The 18817-nt window shown below is 44.8% G+C and overlaps 1 protein-coding gene across 1 annotated transcript in view; it reads left to right on the top strand.

Moving 5' to 3' along the window:
* The window catches only part of nexmifb (neurite extension and migration factor b), a 313433-nt gene that overhangs the window by 247820 nt on the left and 46796 nt on the right, over positions 1-18817 (top strand). The window contains exon 2 of the mRNA XM_038774952.1: positions 17022-17145. The gene's annotated coding sequence lies outside the window, so the exon portion shown is untranslated. The remainder of the gene's footprint in view (positions 1-17021; positions 17146-18817) is intronic.

Here is an 18817-nt window from a genome sequence, read left to right as displayed (position 1 = left end):
TTAACAGAAAGAAAAGGAGTCCCGTTGTGGGCACACTTAGCAGGGTGTTTCACAACACTTGCAGCAATGGGAACGACCCATTTAAATGGAATTCTTCTTTTTTCGGGCCTCGGGCGAGGAAGGTCCCATCAAGGCCGCACTTACCTATATTCCCTGCTTTGAGGAGCTCAGCTAGCCAGGGCAGGAAGAGATCGTGGCGCCATTTTTAAATGGACACCCAATCTCTCAACCCCCCCACAACGTTACCCCCGAACCCCCCAATGCCCCAACCAACCGATTATGGGGTCCTTGAGCCCTACTCACCCCATCTGATAAGGGCAGGGTACCCCCGGTCCTGATCCCTGTCACAGGCAAGATGACACCTGGGCACTTTGGTACTACCAGCCTGGCAATGCCACCATTCTGAATTCTCCCTCTGTGAACCCGAACAGGCACCGGAATGTGGCGACTAGGGGATTTTCACAGTAACTTCATTGCAGTTTTAATGTAAGCCTACTTGTGACAATAAAGATTATCATTATTAAATCTTGCGGGAGGTTTGTTGCGCGTTTTACCAGCTGTGATGCTTCCTGAGTTGGGCGCTGCGCAGCCGTTAGATCGTGCTCCTAACCATGTAGGCATCTCCAAAGCGAGGAGCAGGTCTGTGCGCTGCCATGCTGATGTGTTGACTGGGAGTGAGTGGTGAGGGAGCGCTGAAAAGCAACTCCTCTTGTTAGGAGCGAGATGCTGGGGTGGGAGTCTAGCGAATCAGATGGCGAGACAGCTAGTAATGGTCCGAGGCTCTTGGGGTCTCATTTCCGGCCCAAGTACCGTTTGATAAGGGCCACGATCTCACCGGGGCGGCGGTCGGGAAACACCCAGACAATCCTTCCCCAAATCATCGATCTTTTTCTGTTCAATGGAGGCCCTTGAATCCAAACTTGGTAATTTTTTTCCAGCTTAGACATTCTTCATTTAGATGAAATGAATGAAATGAAAATCATTTATGGTCACGAGTAGGCTTCAATGAAGTTACTGTGAAAAGCCACATTCCGGCGCCTGTTCGGAGAGGCTGGTACGGGAATTGAACCGTGCTGCTGGCCTGCCTTGGTCTGCTTTAAAAGCCAGTGATTTAGCCCAGTGTGCTAATGCACTGGAGTTTATGGGATGACTTCTATGTGTCCTGGTGGGTGTATTTCCAGAGGGACATGGAAAATAGGGAGGGTGCCCATCCTGTCACCTTCCTGCCCACCCCTGAGCTCAACCCCATAATACGATGGGTGCAGGTGCTGAAATCTGAATCCTGCCATATTTTTTAAATATAAATTTAGAGTTCCCAATTCATTTTTTCCAATGAAGGGGCAATTTAGCGTGGCCAATCCACCTACCCTGCACATCTTTGGGTTGTGGGGGCGAAACCAACGCAAACACGGGGAGAATGTGCAAATTCCACACGGATAGTGACCCAGAGCCGGGATCGAACCTGGGACTACGCCGCCGTGAGGCAGCAATGCTAACCACTGCGCCACTGTGCTGCCCCTCCTGCCATATTTGAATGAATAATTAAGGGTCAGTTAGGCTTGTTATCAATTCAGTTGACCCTGATAATGCACTCCCCACTCCATAAAACGTTTGTAGTGGGCAAACAGGTGGGAGGGGGCAGACCAGTTTTTTCAACTTAGATGTTTAAAGGGCTGCCGATCACAGGGCAGCTCCCCCATTAGGTCGAACTCCCCCTTCCTTCCTACCCGCTCACCCCCTTAAACTCACCCCCTACCCCGCTCCTCTCCCTAACCTACCCAAACTCTCTTGGCCCTGGACTTATCTGCTCCGGGTATCCATCGGCTTTGCAGTCTTGGCAGCTGCCACTTAACACCTTCCCGACGCGGCCAAGGCTGATGGAGCTGCTGGCAATTCTTATTAGCTGGCAGCTCCAGGGGGCACCACCTCCATTCAGCCCTCATTAATTTGCTCCACGGCACTTTCTCACTTAGTGTGCATTCTACAGAATACCGTTTGCCCAGTCAGGTGACAAAGGCTGTTGCTTAACCTTAGAATTGTATGTGAGGATTGGCTGTGAAATCTGCACTGGGGTTTTTTTCTGTTCCTTCTTGTCCTATAAACAATATTGCTGAAAATTACAGAGTATTGCCTCATATCTTTCTGAAAACAACAGGTATTCAGGTTCTGTGTTATTACGTTAATTGATGGGAATAGCGAGGACTTTGATGTTTTCTTTTGAGGAAAGAAAAGGCTAGGCGGGAAAAAATGTAAGAAGAGGATTGAAAGAAAATAATATACAAAGACATGATAATACTTTGCAGACTTGGGGTTCATGATTCCTGTGCTCCTGGGACCTGGGACATGTCACCTCAGAAATTAAACAGGCCAGGGTTGAATAATGAGACTGATGATATTAGACTGCTATCCTGGAGTGTTTTCTGATTACTTTTGGAGACGGGGAGGTTTGTCGTCTTGCAAGTTTTTCCTCTGACACATTACCACCGGCAGAAGACAGGAAAATTGTGCATAGCCCACCGAAGAAATGGACTGAATGGATTTTCGTTATTTCTTCTATTCTTAAACTCTTGTATCACTTGGAATCACCTTCATTTTCAGATGTCTGAAAACCCCCTCACCCAACGCGCAACAGGCTTCAGTGAGTTGATATTAGGCAAATCTTTATGATTGGTTTGCAGCTTTATAATCACCTTAACGTTGGGTGCGATCTAACCCAAAAAGGAATCAGAGTCCGTTCTGGCCAGGATTAGCGAGGTCGTTCCCAGCGCTGCAGGTTCTGGGAAGGACCCTGCTATCTCACGACACTCTGCTGCTTTTTCAGGCCCCGGCGGGGAATGCCCTCCCTCCCGAGGCCGCATTGAGCATAAATTTTTAAATGGTGCCCCGATCTCCTGACCCCCCGACATGAACCCCGGACCCCCCCCCCCCCCCCAATGCCTCAACTAGTTGGGGGTTCCTTAAGCCCCCCCCCCTCCCCAAACACTCCACCATGTCCTGGCAGGGCACCCCCCGGCTCGATCCCCGACATGGGCAAAATGCCAGCTTGTTACCTGGGCACTGCCAGCCTGGTCCCCGTTTGTGGGAACCAGTACTAATCGGCGCTCAGCTAGGGTTTCTTCAGTGAGGCCGGTAGATTCCGGCTGGCCTTTCCATCCGGCGACAGCGTTTCTAAATTCACTTAACCGTGCAAGACTGGCGGGGAGTGGGAGGGCGCCGATTGCCACATCCCTATGTGACCAACAGAATATAAAAGGATACAGAGTAATGGGGTTGAAATAGATTGTTTGATTCGAAGAGCTAGCACTGGCACAGTTGATCAAATGGCTGTGATTTTGTAAAAGAATACGAGAACAAATTGTATTGTTACAGAAAGTTTTAGTGAAGGATATGGTAATGATTGTAGATTCATCATGCTTAATATCTAGGTAGTGTGGTGAAGCATTTATATAGGCTAATGTGCCCTGATGTAACGGACATGTACCTGGACCTATAGCCTACAAGTTTATAAAGGTTATTCTCAGCCTTTGCAACGTATTTTTCAGACTACCTTTGCTCTTTATTAAATTCTCACTTGCCCAAAAATATTAATATGTTGCACAGAGCATATAGGAGAGCAACCAGGCATTATAAAAGTGTGAAGGAAATGAGTTTGAAGGAAAGGTTAGAGAATTGACATTGTAGCAAAGGTGGGAGGTTTATCAAGGCATGTTAAATCGTAAACTGTTTAAACTAGAATACCACATCAGAGTACAGCGAGAGTGTAAATTATAAAGTGGTGAAAGTAAAAATGTTAAATCTAAAAAATATAAATCACTCCGCAGCCTTCAGTACAGTTTACACACCATCCTTCAGCGCTTCGCCTCTCTCGTGGGCGCATAGGCACTCAAAAAAAAAATTATTTCCTGGGACGTGGGCGTTGTTGGCAAGGTCAGCATTTGTTTCCCATCCCTGATTGCCCTTGAACTGAGTGGCTCGCTGGGCCATTGCAGAGGGCAATTGAGAGTCAATCACGTTGCTGTGGGTCTGGGGTCACATGTAGGCCAGACCAGGTAAGGCTGGCAGATTTCCTTCTCTAAAGGGCATTCGTGAACCAGATGGGTTTTTATAACAATCAAATATGGTTGCCACGGTCGCCGTCACGGAGACTAACTTTATATTCCAGATTTTATTAATTGAATTTAAATTCCATCGGCTGCCGTGGTGGGATTAGAACCCTTCCTCTGAGAGGATTAGCCTGGGCCTCTGGATTACTAGTCTCCCCCTTCACTTGGTATAACTTTGGCCAATCCAATTTTAGTCGTAGCATTTTAGCAATAGTTTCTCCTTCCACCGCTGCTATCTCTAGAATCTAAAATCTAGCATTGCTTCCCCTCCCCTCATGATGATATGCAGCCCTACTTTCCCCCAACCTTTCCCAGCCCTATCACTGCCTCTGTGTTGACAGACTGCTTCTCCGACATCTGAACCCGAACGACTCACAATTTCATCTGGTTGAACTTTGGGAAGGTCAAGGCCCATGTCTGTGCCACAACCCAGCCACCCTCCACCAATCCATTCTACCCCCTCCGACACTGGCTCAGGCTGAACCTGACTGTTCACAACCCTGGTGCCTTATTTGAGGCTAAACTGAGCTTTCAGCTTCATGCCTTCTTCATCACTCCTACTTCCAACATTGTAATATTGTTTGACTGTGCCCTGTGTCAGCACACCTTTCAGCCAATACACTCATCCATGACCTTGTCACCTCCGAGCTGGGCTATTCCTGTGACCTCCTGGCTGAGCTGCCACCTTGCACCGGTAAGCGTACCCTAAATTCTGCTGCTACATCCTATCTTTCAGTACCATTCAGACTTGTCTTTGTGCCTTCAGTGTACGCCACTGGTGTGAAAGGCCCCGGCGATTCCACTATTGTCAAGTGCAAAGACCTATTTGAGTACTGCCATATGCAGTACATCAAAACGCATAATTTGGACGCGGAATGGTTGTAGCAAAAATGATGGGCGGAATCTTCTGGTCCTGCTGATGTCTCCGGCGTTTTGCGTGGATTGCCCGTGCCGGCAGCCGGGGAAGCTACAGAGGTGGGGGGGGGGGGGGGGGGGGGGGGGGGGGACACAACCTTGGTGGGACCAAAAGACCCCACTTGTGGGAAGGGCCAGAAAATCGTGCATATGCCAAAGCTGCTCCACAAGTGTTCGAAGGCTTGTGGGTGGGCAGAAGCCTCTTTACAAAGTTTTACGAAATGATTTTCATTATTTTAACTGGTCATCATATCAGTCTGTATTGTATGATACATTGGATATTTCCAGCACACTTTGTCATTTTACTTATTTAGAAGAATAAATTGAATGTAAATGTGGGGAAAGTAATCGCGTTAATTTGGAGTTTTCAGTCAGTAGGTTACCTAATACTATAGATTCATTGGGGATAGTCTGCTTAAAGCACCAGGTCAATATACTTGCTAAATCAGGATAATAATGTCTGTTTATCTCTTTAATTATAGATAGCAGAGGTGATTCATTATTTTCAAGTTATCTTCCTCATCTGGGAGGGAACCTGTGTGTTAGGTAGTAGAAGCCTGAATTGGTTTTATTTATGAGCCCGTACCCCAGCTACCCTTTATAGACACTGCTCAGTCCTAGATGTTGGCTGTAATGTTCTGGAATGATTGACAGAGCTTTTTCTCCAACTCTCTTTCTGTCTCATTTTCTATATAATAGACAATTTTGTACAATGTCTTATACATGGGAAATGCAAATTTTACATGTTAAAATCCCAATGTGCTGTTTTAAAATGGAATGAGAATATGGTGAAATAGTTCTGTTTAATTTGGAGTTTAGATGAAAGGATGGGAATATCAAGTTATGTATGCACTGTTATAGACCAGAGATGAGGGGCTCATCAAAGCATCACTCAATCCTGGCACCATTATTACATCTTTATTACCTCATCTTTTATTCCTTTCCCACTTTGGCAATGTTCTGCACTATAAGCTGATGGGTTTTCACCATGGTGGATAGATTGTGTACACCCCACTCTGTGAGATTATTCGGGTGATGTCCACCCACATACCAGTTTGACAATGAAGAACAAAATGTCAAGCTGTAAAATTCAAGAGTTCAGTAGACAAGTATCTAAACTACAAAAATGATAAAATGATTTTAAAAATGTAACTTTATATATGCAAGAGCACAATAAAAGAAGGCATAACATCGGCTTGTTGTCATCTCGATCACGAATTCCATGTGTTAATGTTCCATTTTGTACCCTTCAGGGTTATTTTCATGAAGTAAAACAGCTTTGACCTTGTACCTACCTGCTGATGTACTATACTGTGTAATTGCATCTCCAGTACACCCACAAACTGAAAAGATTATCAGGGAAATAGCAATTGCGCTACCGCTGAAGGCTGAATCTGTACTAGGCATCGGGCCCTTTTGTCCATCTGAGATGATCTTTGCTGGATTCTCAATCATTCTTGCCGGGTATCAGTGCTGACATTTTCCACAGACCTGTCCTTGGTAAATTAATTGTCGTCTGATATAACGTCATCATTCTTTTGATTTTTGTGGGTGTCGATAGTTCACTATTTTAAAACAAAGCATTATGAAAAAGAAATGTGACACAGAGCCGTGTAAGGAGATGTTAGGTCAGGTGAGAGGTTGGTGTTAAGGGGCGTTTTTAAAAAAGCAAAGTGAGGGAGAAGGGCGGAACAATATAAGGAGGGAATTCCAGAGCTTCGGGCCTCGGCAACGAAAGGCATGGCTACCAGTGGTGGAGCAATTAAAATTGGGGGTGCACAAGAGGCCAAAATTAAAGGAAAGGAGCGCAGATATCGCGGGAGAGTTGTGGGACTGGTGGAAATTGCAGAGATTGGGAGGGTGAAGCCATGGGGGGGGGGGGGGGGGGGGGGATTTGAAAACAAGGAAGATAATTTTTCAGTCAGGACGATCCTTGACCGGGAGGCAGTGTAGGTCAACGAGGGTCATAGGTGAATAGGACTTGCTGTCAGTTAAGACAGGGGCAGCAGACTTTGGATGACTTGAAGCTTACGGGAGATAGAATGTGGGAGACCACCCAAGAGTACACTGAAACTAGAGGTAATTAAAGCATAAATGAGGGTTTCAGCAACAGATGAACTGAAACAGAGGCGCAATCCTGTGATGCTACAGGGGTGGAAATCAGTAATCTTAGCAATGGTGCGCATATGTGATTGGAATGAATCTTGGGCTGGGAGGAAGCAGGGGAGGTGATGGTGTCGTGGTATTGTCACTAGATAGTAATCCAGAGACCCCAGGTAATGCTCTGGGGTCCTAGGTTCAAATCCCACCATGGCAGATGGTGAAATTTGCATTCAATTAAAATCTGGAATTAAAAGTCTAATGATGACCATGAAACCATTGTCAGAAAAGTCCATCTGGTTCACTAATGTTCTTCAGAGAAGGAAATCTGCCATCCATGCCTGGTCTGACCTACATGTGACACCCAGGACACACACCAATGCTGTTGACTCTTAACTGCCCCTCTCTGAAATGCCCTAGCAAGCCACTCCGTTCATGGGCAACAAATTCTGGCCCAGCCTGCGACGCTCACTTCCCAAGAATGAATAAACAAAAAGATGGCCCCCTCCCCCATCAGCCTTAGGGTTGAATTTCCCACCATTCAACATCAAAAATTTAATTTAAATGGATTAACACATAATTATCGAGCCCATATGCCAGAATCGTATCCCCATTTCGAACCATAGAATCACTTTAGTGCGGAAGGATGCCATTCGGCCCATCGAGTCTGCATCAACGCTACCTATCCCCGCCCTATCCCCATAACCCAATAACCCCACTTAACCTTTTTGGACACGAAGGGACAATTTATCATGGCCAATCCACCTAACCTGCGCATCTTTGGACTGTGGGAGGAATCCGGAGCACTTGCGGGAAATCCCCGCAGACATGAGGAGAACGTACAAACACCACACAGACAGTGACCCAAGGCTGGAATTGAACTCTGGTCCCTAGCACTGTGAGGCAGCAGTGCTAACCGTTGTGCCACCCACATCAACAAAATCCTTCCACGGCGGCATGATATCAGAATGGCATGAAGCACAACTGGTTTTAGAAGGGTGCACCTGGTGAATGGTACTCCCAGGGAAACCCGTGGGGGGGGGGGGGGGGGGTGCCAGAGTAGTGCCTGGATAAGGAAAGCTTGATGCCGGGGGGTTGTACCTGGGTGAAGGTTGTTTCCTGGAGCGGCCTTTAAAAATGACACCCGGATCATCGAGTCGTTGGTTGGGGTGGAAGAATAAGAGTCTCCCCGCCAGCACTACATCACGGAACCCACGACTGCAATTGTTTTCCCTCTAAATCCTGGATTATATGGGGCATGGGGGAAGTTGTCAATGCTGACAGCAGGCTCCACGCCACTTTTCCTGCCCAACACCAGCCTTTGCCGATATCGGAGAAAACCACGCTCTTGGGGTCAAATATGAGACCAAGATTGCAAACAGACTGGTTTAATCTCCGACTGTTGGAGAGTGGATGGGCTGGCAGCAAGGCAACAGTGATTGGGGACTGAAAACAATGATTTGGTCTTCCCAATATTTAATTGGAGGTAATTTCTGTTCATCTATGCCACATAAGCAATCCGATCATTTAACAACAGTGGAGGAATTGAGAGATGGGGGGAGGAAGAGGTAGGTAGCATCAGCGTTCTTGTGAAAACTGATGCTGTGCTTTCAAAATGATACTGCTGAGAGCAACATGCAGATTAAAAATAGGAGGCGGCCAATGATGGATCTTTGGGGGACACCAGAGGCATGGGAGCAATAGGAGGAAGAGAAACCATTGTAAGTGATAATCTGGATATGGTTAGATAGATGAGAATGGACCCGGGTGTGAGCATTGAGAGAGGGGGGAAAGAGGGTGGTGTGATCACCTGTGTCAAATGCTGCAGACAGGTTGAGAAGGACGTGGAGGAAAAGTTTACCTTTGTCACTGTGATTTATGATATAGCGTTTTTTATAAGAGCTATTTTGGTACTCTTAACAGGGGCAGAAACCTGATTGGAGGAATTAAGACATGGAGTTCTAGGAAAGATGGGCACAGATTTGGGAGTCAATTTGTGTCAATTTGCACTTTTGGCAAAGAACTTGACACCATGGCAGAAGGAACAAAATAGGAACAGGGAGGCCATTCAGCCCCCTGTTCTGTAATTCAGTTAGATCATGGCTGAGCTGCATCTCAAATCAATTTAAAAGTGTTTCTTCCATGTCCCCTGACGCTCTTAACTTAAAACAATGTCCCCTTGTTCTGGATAACTAACCCCACCAGAGGAAATGATGTCTTGTCCCTGCCCTATCAAATTCTTTAATCATCTTAAACACTTTAATTAGTTTCGCAGCTTAATCTTCTAAACTCAAGGGACTACAAGCCTCGTCTACGAAACCTGTTCTCATAATTTAACACTTTTAGCCCTGATATTGCCCTGCAAATCTGTGCTGCAATCCCATCAAGGCCTTCCTGAGGACCAGCATTCAAAATTGAATGCACTAATCCAGATGTGGTCTGACCTGAACTTCTTACAACAGTAGCACAATCTGAAGTTCAACCCTCTTAAGATAGAGACTAACATTCCATTAAGCTTTTAAATTGTTTATTACACCTATACAATTGTCTTCAGCAATTCCTCCGCATGGACTCCTAATTGATTTTCCATTTTCTTTAAACATTTTTATTTACTATTTCTAAAAATATTGGTGATGCTGGAGGAGGAGGCGGGGTAGAAAGGCTGTTTAGATGAATCTTGACTGTCAATCACTGGGGTGAGCAAGAGGATTTTCACTTTTCAATGGATGGTGCATCGTGTGAGTGGATATGCCGGTTGACCAATGGCAGGGAGGATTGGGCGTAGAGGATGGAGGCAAGAAGTCATGTGACGAATTCCAGGAAGATATCCAATAAGAGTGGGGAGAATGGGACCAAAGGTCATGGATGATCAGCCATGATCGTGATGAATGGCGGAGGGGGCTCGAAGGGCCAAAAAGGCCTTCTCCTGCTCCTACAACCCTAGGCCAATTTAAGTGCTCGTACTGTGGTGATCCACTGAGTAATTGTGTGTGTGCTTGTATTAGGGGATGTACAGCAGTACCTGTATTACAGGTTCGCCGGTAGCCCCTGCCGGCTAGCTCCGCCCTCAAGGAGCCGTATAAATATGTATGAGTTCTCCTGAGCAGCCATTCTACCAGCTGCAGTCGGAGGATAAACATCTAACTGTAATAAAACCTCTCTTGTACCCATTCGAGTCTTTAGTACAATTGATAGCGCATCACGTACATTCACCCAACTGAGAAGTGCTACCTGAGCTTAACCTGAAGATCGAACCTAACCCTGGGCAATCAGCTAATTACTGAACAAAGCCACTGAGCCATTGGGAAAGCGGTAATATGAAGTGGCACAACTCCAGACCTATTTGATAAAGTTAGCTGCCATCATTTTCCTTTATATGGAAGGCAAAAGTTGAGTCCCTTATACGTCAGTGAGGTCTCACACGCAACCAGTTGATAATGAAAAATCACAGCCACTTATTCCAATTTGTGCTGGTTGGATCTGACACTCTGGTGATGGCAAAGATCCTGGCAAAATTTTACTTTGAGTTCAGGTTTGCAGCTTCTATATTTTTTAAAAGCTAATTGTCAGGATGCGGGAACGTTTTCCCTTTATTTTATAAATTTAGAGAACCAGTTCATTTTTTCCAATGACGGGGCAATTTAGTGTGGCCAATCCACCTACCCTGCACATCTTTGGGTTGTGGGGGGCGAAACGCACACAAACGTGTGACCCAGAATCAGGAGTCCAGAGACCCAGAGCCGGGATTGAACCTGGGACCTCGGCGCCGTGAGGCAGCATTGCTAACCACTGCGCCACCGTGCTGCCCTACTTTTGCCCTTCTTGCAGTCCATTTGGTGAAGGTGCTTCCTCAATGCTAGTAACGGGGAGTTTGACCCAGCAATAATGAAGGACAGGCTGGAGTGATTTGTCACTCAAGAGGAGAGCTTGGTGGTGACAGTGGTGGAGGTTGTAGCTTTGGGAGACGTACCAAAGAAACCCTTTATGAGTTGTTGCAGTGCATCATGTGGAAGCAGCTACGGAAGGCAGACAGTAGAGGGAATGGATGTTTAAGTTATTGGATAGTCTGCCGATCCCGTTACCTACTTGGATGGGTGACTATTGGAAACCTGAAATAAATGTAAAATACACTTAAAAGGAATCTTGGTTAGTCAGCACCTGAATGAGATGTGGAGGCTAATATTCCAGCTGGGCTGCTTATGCAGACTCCTGATTCTGATGCAATTCCTGCCTGTATTGTTAACTTACCATTTTCTGTTCAGTTGCTAATCAAATTGTTCATGTTTTCAGCATTTTCTGTATCTATGAAAAGAATTAGATGTTTTAAATTATAGAAACCTCTTGACTTTATAATAGGTTCATATAATGATTAGAGTGCCTCATTTGTGTCATCCTAATGCTAAAATACCTCACCTAGCTCTACAGCGTAATAAAACTATTCAACATCATTGCCCTTGAACACTGCACACATTATATCTTCAATATTTCTCACATACTGCAATTAAGTAGTGGTGATATACTTGTGAATTTACATCAGTGTGGAATTGAAGGATTAGGCTGTTGGACTGATGCATGAGACCAACCAATCTTCCTGTCAAGTAGCTTATCTTGAGTTCTACGCTGTTGCACACCCACACACCCTTTATACTTTAAGCAATGGGAGTGGCAATCCTGTCACTCTTTAGCTTCTTCTGAAGTCACTGAAGATGAGCTTTTAAAGCAGATATTACGCATTGATCAGTTAGTTTTCAGATGGGCGACACTTTGACCAATGCAGATTGCGAAGCAGAAGAGCGCAGACACATTCCTTTTGAGGCTGATTTGGGAGAACAGAGACGGCAGATTGGATATTCCTCTTTACATGTTTTTTAAAAAGTTAAAATCCGCTCCAAGCCATCGGACAAGCAAACCAACGATCCCAAGTTATTTGAGATGACCAGTTAGTTCCAAATGTTTACTGCAGATTGCATGCTCCAGAAAAAGTGGGATATTTGTGGTTGAAACATAAACTGGTAGGCTTGTATTTCGTAGTGCTATAAATAGGAGAACAACACTCGAGAAGCTTAATACCGTTCAGAGAAGAACACTTCCCCTGATGAACCTTGTACAGGGCACAATTTCTAAATTTGTGGATCATACAAAATTTGGAAGTATTGTGAACTGTGGGCTGGATAATGCAGAATTTCAAAGGGACATAGGCTGATTGGTGGTATCAGTGGACAAGTGGCAGATGAAATTTAACACAGAGATGTGTGAAATATTTCATTTTGATAGGAAGAACATGGAGAGACAATAGAAAATGAAGCGTGCAATTCTAAAATGGGTGCAGGAACAGCAGCACCTGGGTGTACATGTGCATATGATGGTGGCATATTGGTAATGCCACTGAGCTAATAATCCAGAGGCTCAGGCTCATCCTCTGGAGATATGGGTTCAAATCCCACCACGGCAGCTGATGGAATTTAAATTCAATTTTTTTAATAAATGTTTTTTATTGGGTTTTTGAACAAAGTACATTTACTGTTATGTACACAGAATAATATATATATATATACATAGAAGAAAAGGGAACACGCACAAAAAACAAAACAATAAAAAAATTAGAATAAAATAACTGGTGTAGGGTATTATGCGCCAGCTCAACAATAGGAATTTAAATTCAATTAATAAAATTCTGGAATTGAAACCTAGTCTCTGTAGTGGTGACCATGAAACTATCGTTGGTTGTTGTAAAAATCCATCTGGTTCACTAAGGTACTTTAGGGAAGGAAATCTGCCATCCTTACCTGGTCTGGCCCCACATGTGACTCCAGACCCACAGCAATGTGGTTGACCATTAACTGCCCTCTGCAATGGTCGAGCAAGCCACATGGTTCAAGGGCAGTTAGGGATGGGCACTAAATGCTGACCTGCTCAGCGGCACCCATATCCCACGATAGAATAAAGTAAGTCATTGAAGATGGCAGGACAGATTGACAGAACAGTTAATAAAACCCACAGCACCCTAGGCTTTATTAATAGAGACATGAAGTATAAAAATAAGGAAGGTATTTAAACTTGTATACAAGACCTTTTGAGCCTCAACTGGAGGGTTTCATCCAGTCCTAGGCATCACACCTTGGGAAAGATATGGAAACATTAGAGAGAGTGCAGGAAAGATTCACGAGAATGGTTCCAGATCGGAACCTTCCAATAGAGGGAGGTTGGGACTGTTAAACCTGGAGAAGAGAAAGTTGAGAGGAGACTTGATAGCGGTATTTAAAATCATGAGGGTCTGAACAGAGTTAATGAGGAAAAGCTGTTCTTATTGGTGGAAGGATCGAGATCATGAAGGCACAGTGTTAAAACCTGGATAAAGAAGCGGTGGAGACACGAGGAGAAATCTTTTCAGGCAGTGAATGATCGGAATCCAGAATGCACTGTGGTGGAAGCAGGTTCAATCGAAGCATTCGAGGGGGCATTGGATTGTTATCTGAAAAGGAGGAATGTGCAGGGCAACGGGAAGAAGACGGGGTGTGGTTCTGGCTAAATTGCTCCGTTGTAGAGCTAGTGCAGATATGACGGGCCAAACAGCCTTCTGTGCTATAACAATTCCGTGATTCTGTGAACCTTCTCATCGCACTCCATTCACCTTCTCCATCACTGTGGTTACAGTATTGAGAAATGCACTGAGCAACACAGCAAGCTTACTTCGACAGCAAATCCACCCTCCTTTGGCTTCAACCATCAAGAAGGATACGAATGTTATTATCCCGAGGAATAGCATCACCTCCAAGTCTACTTCCAATTGAGCCCAAGCCCTGATCATCATTCTCCCATCATTCCTGGGAGAGCACCCTAGAATTGCATGCTATTATGAGAGCACCATTTTCACAAGGTGTGCAGCAACTAGAGAAGTTCCTCCACCATTTTCTCAGGGCACCTAGGGTAGAAGGGTAATGAAAGAATCGCCTGCATCCTAAGAGCAAAGTTTAATTTTAAACCTGCATCTCTCCCACACTACCTGTTGGTTCCCTGTTTTATTGACATGAAACTCCTGTCCATGGAGTTCAACAGCGATTTAAAGTCAAAACCCTTTGTGTACCCTCACTCAAGATTTTATCCTTAGATGGGTAAGGAAGGCTTTGCATTAGAATGGCTTGGGCCATGGATAGTACGTAATACATGAGTAATCTAGCTGACTTAAGAGGGAGACAAAAGAGGGATCATACCCACACAAAGGGAGGAAAGAAAGTAAAGGCTTTACTTCATAAACAGTACTGTTTGCTTGTTGGGAAGTGGCTTTGGTGCATTAATGCAACCTGGCAGGTGCTGGATGAAACTGGTTATGTCAGTGTCTCATATTGTTTTCGCCAGTGGGCAGATGTGCATCTAATCCCACAATGTGCACAATGCATGTGTGTTACCATGTAATGTGAGGTGGATCAGGGCTGAACTTTCCCCCAGGTCACTAGCAACCTATTTTTTAAGAGCGCAGAGCATGTAACTAACATTAAGACAGATAATTGGGATCTGAAACAAGTCAACTTAATCTACCTTTAGAAAAGATTGTGATTACAAAGTTTAATCACCAAATCAGCAGTTCAGATGGCAGGTGAAAGTTAACCCTTTAATTGGCATGGTTGCTTTACTTCCCTGGTGAGAACAGTATTTTGGCTTGTTTTAAAACTCCGATGCCTCAATAAGTAGACAGTGGGCGGGATCTTGACCGACGTGTTCGATGGCGGGAGGCCCAGTAATCAGTTCCACGCCAGTGTGATTTTACAGCGGGATCGCCTGCTGGTGCTCGCCATGGTGGGCACAGGTAGCATATGTGGCTAGCACTGTGGCTTCACAGCACCAGGATCGATTCCCCCGCTGGGTCACTGTCGGTGCGGCGTCTGCACGTTCTCCCCGTGTCTGCGTGGGTTTCCTCCGGGTGCTCCAGTTTCCTCCCACAGTCCAAAGACGTGCAAGGTTAGGTGGATTGGCCATGCTAAATTGCCCTTAGTGTCCAAAAAGGTTAGATGGGGTTAGTGGGTTATGGGGATAGGGTGGAAGCGAGGGCTTAAGTGGGTCGGTGCAGACTCGATAGGCAGAATGGCCTCCTTCTGCAATGTATGTTCTATGTATCTATGTATGGCGGCTCGGATAACCTGCCAGAGACCAGCTTGAATCTCTTTTGCATCCGGTTAATGGGATGGATCGGCACTCCACGCCAGGTTCTCCGCAATGCGGCGAGAAAACACGCTAGCATGTAACACGTTTGGAACGTGTTTGGCATGCAGATGTTGGGATCCATCTGACCGATGCCAGGGGCTGCCTCCGGAGTTCGAGATGGAGGCAGCCTGCAACCCTGGAGCACCACAGGGGTGTAGCTGCAGGTGGACTTTCCAGATTTGATGTCCTGGAAGGGGTCCTGGAAGCGGTCCAACTTCCAGCCTCAGATTGTTCCTGGAGATCCACCTTCATGTTCAGGAGGTCAATCTTCTGGTCTCAGAGTGCTCCCGAAGGTCTATCTTCCAGGAAGTTCATCATACAAGTGAAAGCTGTAAATTTGGTACAGAGGTGGCTGGGCCTAGACAAGGCAGCAATGCCTTCAAAGAAAGGGAAAGTCAGCCAGGGCTCTTATTAAACTGAGGCCCTGTCAGCACTCTCAAGAGAACATAAAATAATTTTTAGAAGCAGACTAGGCTCGTCATCTTTGCCAATATTTATCCCCCAATCACCATGACTAAAAGCATGCTATCACACAGAATTCCTACAGTGCAGAAGCAGGCCATTTGGCCCATTGAGTCTGCACCGACCCTCTGAAAGAGCACTCCAACTAGGCTCACTTCCCTGCCCTTTCTCTGTAACCTCATAACCCCACCTAACCTACACATTTTTGGACACTAAGAGGCAATTTAGCATGGCCAATCCACCTAAGCTGCACATCTTTGGACTGTGGGAGGAAACCCACGCAGACACAGGGAGAATGTGCAGACTCCACACAAATTGTTATCAGTGTTGTTGTTTGCGGGAGCTGCTCGTGCACACGTTGGCAGCTCCATTTCCTTCATTACAACAGTGACTACTCTTGAAAAGATTAATTTGAAAAGCACGACTCGAACGTCACAAAAGATGCCAGAGGAATGCAAGTCTTTCTACCGTCTTTCTTTCCAAAATTCTGGAAATCGAATTGTATTGGCTCAAATGCCTCGCGTACAAATAGCCAATTGTCACTTACATGTGGCTCCACTTGTGAATAATAACTACTTGATCAAAGTATGGTGTACATACTGGCTCGTGTCAGTCTGCAGCAAAGAAAATCTCAACGAAAATGTAAAATTCTCTGGATTATCCTCATTATCTTTCGACATGCAGACATATAAAGGAAAATGTGTCGTAAGTGTCTTTGCGGTGCTGAAATCAATGCATGGACAGTTAAAACATTTCTTTCTAGAAGAATGAAAAATCAGAAGAACTGAAAAATATTAATCATTTTTTAAAAAACACCTGTTCCGTGATTACTGAGATTGAGTTGCTGATGACACTGATATCTTCCAAATGTCTGCAGCAATGATGTCGATAAACCCATTCATTTCAGAGATCAGTGCATTCTGAGTTACTTCATGTCTGCTAGAGATGGAATGATAGTAATTACGCCACCATTGTTTTGTAGAACAATGAAGACATTAACCTTGTGCCCCATCTACCCTCCGTGTATATATAAATACATCACTCATAAAAACATTCCCCGCAATCCACGTAACTATTGTTGCAAGCGAACTAATGGTGAAATATGTGTCCCAGTGAAGACAAAAGATAAGCTTGTATTGTTCAACGCAGTAAAATTCTGGATGAGCTGTTTTTGTTTTGTCTGCAGCTACAGTTGTGTAGTGGTTGTACAGTTTAAATAGACTATATTTAATGTACTTGCAGAGCGGCTCAGGACAAGTGATTCATGAGATAAAGAACAATGCGGAAAATTGATGGATGAATGAGGAAAAGAACTTGGATGGACAGGACCACAGTATGGCGCAACTTAACGGGGTCAATCTACATGGTAAGGAATTAATTACAGCTATCAGATGATTCAGTGATACTTTTAAAACAAGAGTCTCCATTTTTAAAATGGATTTAGCCCTTGAAAAATGCGATAAAAGAGCGTTTGCTATCTTTGATTCTTTTTGACAAAAGCTTGAGCAACACAGTCAATATGCCAAATCTAGTTTAATGGACACAATGTATGGCTGGAGAAAGTAGTCAGCATCACAGATTATAAGGTGCTTTTCCTAAAAGAACGTGAAATAATAAAAATAAAACAGTTTGCTACTGGTGGTCTAAGGAGAAACAGAGGAGCATTAATATATGATTTGCACTTTAATGAAGAAGCATTGACATCAAACTGCTATCATAATAATGAAAATTAAAGCCTTTGGCATTTAGATGTTTGCTTCTCAAAGTCCATGATTGTAATTCCCATTATTATTGGATTGATAATGCATCAATCTTGAAATGTTATTTTGATTGAACTTCAGTCCGTTAGGAATAATCGCTGGTACTGATAAGAAGGAAGCAGGGGTTCTAATTTCCATCAGCAAGACATAAATCAGAAAATTCCTCCAGGAAAGAATAGAAACAGGCATAGAAAATAGAGGCAGGAGGGGGGCCATTCGGGCCATCGAGTCTGCTTCGCTATTCATTATGATCATTACTGCTCATCCAATTCAGTGCTCTCATCCCACCAATGAGGTTTGGAAACCTTTTCAAGATGCTCGTTCATCGTGGACCTTTGGCTCAGAACCAGTTGACAACACAGAAGGTTCTTTTAGTTGAGGCATTCATTCACTCACTGAGCTTCTCTTGAGTTTCAAGCCAATACCTCTTTGGATGGTCAAGGGCATAGGTAAACGTGTGACTAACAGAAGCCCCCTCACTCACTCCCTGCTCATATTCTTCCCTTCGTTCCAGCTGGTGCATACAACACTACCTGATGCATCAACCACCGACCGAAAACTTAACTGGACACAAATATACCACACAAATACCATGGCAACAAGCACCACATGAATAGCCTGGTTACAAGAGCAAGTCTGGTGCTGAGTATTCTGCAACATGTAATTCATCTCTCCAAAGTCTTTCCACCATCTACAAGGTGCAAGTCAGGAGTGTGATGGAATACACCCCACTTGTCTGAGTGAGTGCAACTCCAATAACACTCAAGACGCTTGACACCATGTAGGATAAAACAACCCGCTTAATTAACATTCCAGCCAGCAACTTCAACATTCACTCCCTCCGCCTCCAGCACACAGTGGCTACAGTACGTACCATCGACAAGATGCACTGCAGCAAATCGCCACGGCTTCTTCATCAGCACCTTCCTAACCTTTGAATCCGACTGCCTAAAAGAAGGAGGGCAATTAGCACATGGGGGCACCACCAACTGCAGAAAATATGTTTGGTACTTGTTTCCTGAGACAGTGGATTTCCCTTATCTGATCTAATGGTACAGATTAGTTTCAGGGAGCAACATTTTTAGCCAAGTTCATTGTTCTGAGTGTTGCTCTTCCGCACCATTTGCTACCAATCTGACCATCTGTTTGTCACATTTTGAGAACCTTCTGTTAAGACTGTGCTTGCTCAGTTTTGCAAGTACCATTTTGTTTCTTGGCACATGCTCCCTTCGAGTTCCCCTCCAAGTCACACACCATCCTGACTGAGAAATATATTGT

Source organism: Scyliorhinus canicula, chromosome 17, assembly GCF_902713615.1.
Source record: "Scyliorhinus canicula chromosome 17, sScyCan1.1, whole genome shotgun sequence".
NCBI classification, from domain to species: Eukaryota; Metazoa; Chordata; class Chondrichthyes; order Carcharhiniformes; family Scyliorhinidae; genus Scyliorhinus; species Scyliorhinus canicula.
This window is presented reverse-complemented; position numbering and strand designations above follow the sequence as displayed.